We start from the raw sequence: 5,202 nt of genomic DNA, 5'->3' as shown, positions 1-5,202 counted from the left end.
TAGATTTTGCCATTATTCATTTGGAGTGTCTGGGAGAGCTCATTCATTATTTGCAATGTATGAGTTTTAGATAAATATGAACATGATTTTAATTAATCTGTTATAATTTTTCCTGCCATGACCCTTACCACCTCACCGCATGACAGAATGTGTGTGAATAGCTACCAGCTGAGACATACACATCTCAAGGCAAAAAAAATACAAAAGCCAGCACCTGTGAGCTTCATAACTCACCCTTCCCACACTGTAGATAACTGATAATGGATCTTCATGAGTAACCTGAAACAATTTGATTTGAGGACTTTACATCCTTTCTTCTCTTTCTTCTCTTTCCTACACAATCCATTTGCTTAGTATATGTTTATAGTTTTTATTTTCCTATTTGTAAACTATTTCACATAGAGTAAAAACCACTAATATTGACTTGTGTTATGAATTATTTAATCTGAAAATTTGTGACAAAATATTTCAAATGAGAAAATGATGGACGACAAAAAATAACTGAGGCTGGAAAAGAAAATTATTGGAAAACACTCACTGTCTATCAAGATTTTCCTCAAAGCCCATCATGCCTTCACTAAGTATTTAAATGAGTTTGTTCAAGTTGGAGAAATAGTAATGCAAGACTTGCTAACACAGTAAATTGCCCCTTCCAATTTGAATTTCCCTTACTGCATAAGGAGTTCCATGCCCTTTCTGATTTACTTACTATCTTAAAAGAAAGAGTGGAAATGAACCTTCAGAAATTTAACTTCCATTTTATGTTTAAGTCCAGTTAAAATGTATTTCATGGATAGTACCATGCACTTATCTGACTAAAATATTCTTTGAAATTCTCTGTGTTTTGTTGTGCTTTGCTTTTCTTTTAAAGTAGCTGTAGGGCTTATAATGGTGTATATTGAGAACATATTGTTTATTTGTTAGAATACAGTGCTATAAGTAGTCTGTGTAAAAAAATAATTTGCATAATCCTTTATACTGTCATTATAGTTAATATTCATGTCAAATTGAAGCAGATTTTGAATTAAAATAACAATGTTCAGGGGTAGAAAAAAAAAATAAACTATTTAATTTGAAGTCAATCTTAAATTATAAAATTACCAAACCATCTACTAAAACACTAAATATTAAATACTTAATTCTAAATATTAAAACACTATCAAATGTACTTCTCTCAACTTAAAGAGCTCAGTTGCCTGTCTCAAACACTGTCAAGGCCACAGAAGGATCTTGTCACAAGATAAACCACCACAGCAGGTATTTAAGATAAGCACAGAAGGGAGGCATTTGCAACAGAAAGGCGCTAATTCCAGGCCTGGCAGAGGCAATTTGCTTAGCATATCCTGCTTAATAAACCCAGACAAAAATTCCCACTGCGACAAACTGTGGGAAAGGAAGCAATTGTCCAGACATGTGTCATCCAGAACGGCATCTGTGACAACCCCATGGGTACCAAAACCTGGACTGTATAAAGGGGGGACCCACAGAGAAGTGGCTCTGGAACTCCCACCACTGAGAAATCCGCATGAAGAAGGACCATGAGACACTGCTGGACCCACAGCTGTTCTTCTGCTTCGACTCTCTCTCTCCCTAGCCCCCTTTTCTATTTCTTTCTATTAGTCTACCTCACATTAATATACTGTGGCATGTGGTCTGTCTGCACTTAGTTTGGACAGAGGCATCTCTCACTAACTGGATTGTAATGCAACTGAAAATAAAATACGTTTTAAAATCCAGGGAAAACCTTCAAACTCACACTTCAGAGCACACCTTCATACTACAAATTGAGAAAGTACAGAAAGAGCTTTTTTCCTTACTACACTGATTCCTCACTTCTAAGGCCACTGGTACTGTGTTTTTTAAATCTAGATTGAGAATTTAAGCTGCTTCTACAACTCTTGATAATCTGTTTAACTGGCTTTTTGGCAGCAACATTAAACCCAGACACAATTCTGTTCTCTCCATCCTGCAAAGGTGAATAGGATGGTTCATCTTTAGGCACACGCATAGAAATACTTACTCTAGGCTGTTCATGCAAATCAAGATTTTTTTTTTTTTTATATTATTGTTAAAGCATAAAGAAAACTTTCCTCTGTGAAGTTCAATGATCTGATTTAGGGAAAAAAATAGACTGGGATGTTATTGCTGTACAAAATATTTCACAAGCACACAGCTGGGTGTGTGCATGTACATGTGTGTTTCAGATGAAAGTCAGCCTGCCAAAGCACCTTGCTCTCAAGGATCTTCTGAAGTCCATCCAGCAGTCAGGCTTATCTTGTACATCTAACTTGACTCTGAAGGTTTGATAATAATCTCTAAAGTCCTGAATAATTAGTCTTGATCATTTAAAATAACATTCCTTTTTCTTTCAAGGTTGCAATTTAAATATATTAAGACTCTTTTGTTCATGTTTTTAAGGGACTTTTCCTGAACTGATAACATGCTAGCTAAAAAACTGAACTTATATTTTTTTACATTTCTTACTACAAATTTTGAAACTCTACTGATAAGGAGCTTGCAAGTATTTTGAAAAGTCAAGATAAGCTGGAAAACAGAAATACAAATATAGATGTTGCAATCTTCAAAAAAGGTTATGAAAACAGCTTCTGTCAGTTACTAGTCAGTGGCAGAATGGCTGTATTACTAATCCCACAGCATGACCTAGAGCATGAGGCAGGAAAATCACAGCACATCAAAACGAATAAGAACAAGTATAATAAGAAGCTCTGATTTCATACAGTAAAATTATTTATGGAGAAGTCAAACATATTGTACTGAAGATTTTTTTATGCAGTGTATTTCTAAGAATTGGACACTTCTTATGTTTCAAAAAAGAAAAAATATGTTCAGATTGGTCTTTGATGGACAAAATTTTTTTAAAAATTGATGAATGGTGGATGAAGTTTCAGACAAAAACCTGATGCAGCTGATGCAGAGTAAGGGAGAAGGCTCCACCTTTTTCTCAGTGTCTGTACTTCAGCCTGATTTAAAATATTTCTTTGGAAAAAACAAAGAAAAATACGTCACTTATTACATTGCATTGATAATGAAATCTTAGCAAAACTAGATTTTTTTCCTTCCACTAAAATGCAAAGGATAACTACTACTTATTTATGCAATGAAGCTGAAATCAAATAAATAATGCCTGTTATTTCTCTCCCAAAAAATAAAACTGTTTTAATATCTGGTGTTAGAGTTCCTGCTGTGTTTCTCTGAGGCTTTTTCATAGCAGAAAATGAACAAAACTCTATTATGGAATCAAAGTAAATAACATCCCAGATATTATTTGTTGTCCCCCAAAACAAGAAGTTATTGTAGCACAAAATAATACAATTTATTTTAAATAACAGAAGATATAAGTAAAGGAGAAGTGAAATAAAGTTCACTGACCTTTTTCCACAATTTTCATCATTCTTCTGATTTATGGTAAAGATCAATGATCAACTACAGGTGGCTAATTTACATCCTCTGAAATTGTTGGAATCTGTAGGAGATAAATAAAAAAAAATCAAGCTCAGAACTGTAAAGTGTTCACTTTGTCTAAAGATCATTTCCATATTTAATCAGACTGCAGGGATTATTTTTTAAATGTCATGGATTTTTTAGACTGAAAAGTTTCTTCATATTAGAATGTCTTCCCTTTTAGAGTGAAAAATTTGTTATTTTCCATTCTTCAGCTTATCCCCTATAACTTGATTTATTATTCAGCATTAGCTGCCAAAGCAGTACAAGGGCTTTATTTGGAAGGAAGCTGGGTATGGACATGACGAGTTTCCTGTTCCCATTGTTTTGCCCAAATAACTCCTGAAAAGTTCCAATTTCTTCTCTGTGCATTGGCTCTTGAGGCACCAAAACCACACAGAGAGATGGGAAGAAAAGCCCTTGTATCTATTGAGAGCATAGAAATGAAACACATTTGAAAAAGTAACCAAACTTCCACTGAGAGGAGGAGCCTTACAGGTTACTCTAAGTGAGGATTGTTTAACTTCTGAGGAAGTGTTTCTCCTTCTCTCTTTTTCCAATAAGTAAAGGAACATTTTCCAGTAAGTTAATGGAAAACTCCTGGAAGCCAACTGTAATGGTGGATTCCTCAAATGTTGACTTTCAGAAAGTGAGGAAGGGGGCAAATAGCTACTACATTCCTGAGTCCCTGTAAATTAATTGCAATAAAAATCATATAACCTTTGTTTAAATTATACTCTAAGTAATTTCAATCTGAGCATTAGTGGCTTTAAGAATTAACTATTTATGTTCTGGTTTATATCCTCTGTGGTTTGATAACAAACTTTATGGTTTCCAAAAGTATGTAAGAGAAAGACAGAAGATGAGAGTAAAAAGTCATGCAAATACATGAACAGAAGTGTGATGTTTCTGCCCTCATCAATAATGGGCACCTGTTGATGTTTTAAGCAATGATTTAATTGGTGAAATGAAACATTTGAAACATGAGAAAATGTTAATGCTAACAAAACATGCTAAAATGAAAACGCTAATGAACATGTAAACAAAACAGTCTAGGAAATTTCATGGCTAGGTTCATATTTGCCCTTGTGTTCAAGTGTCTTCAAACTGAAATTATCTAAGGGTTTCAGCTTTCAAGCTCTTCATTTTCTGTCCAGCTTTAAAAGCATCCAAAATTTTGCTGCATCTGGAACCTGCAAAGGTTTTCATTTTTTTTCCACAAGAAAAGTTGTCTGCATTAAAACATTTGATGGAATTTATCAACTGCTCTAGCCTATAAAACCCAAGTGTGTGTTCTTTTATTAGAGAATCATAAACGCTGATATCATTCACCTACAGAATAATACGAAAGCAATAAACTGCAGTTATTCTTTTCCCTTTCAGCTATTTTCAGGAGACCATAATAAACAGAAAAACAGCATTAGTAAGTTCTAATACCCTGCTTTATTTTTTTATTCAAATCAAATTTATCTTAATATAGAAATATTTTATTTACCTTTTTTTTCCCAGCTACTTTGAGTAAAGTAACATTTTTGGAAGTCGTCCTCTCATGAGTTCTCCAGAATTAGTTTAAGAAATCTGAAGCTGGATAAAAGTGAGGGTTTCTCCCATTCACTGTATTTTTAATATGCAATTCTTCTCAAACTGTCTGAAGAATGATCTATCAAATTGAATAGCTGATGCACTTTGAACATTTAGCTCCAAAAGGTAGATGACATTTTTTTCATTAGTTTAAAATTT

Source organism: Anomalospiza imberbis, chromosome 4, assembly GCF_031753505.1.
Source record: "Anomalospiza imberbis isolate Cuckoo-Finch-1a 21T00152 chromosome 4, ASM3175350v1, whole genome shotgun sequence".
NCBI classification, from domain to species: domain Eukaryota; kingdom Metazoa; phylum Chordata; class Aves; order Passeriformes; family Viduidae; genus Anomalospiza; species Anomalospiza imberbis.
Note: the sequence above shows the minus strand (reverse complement) of the source record.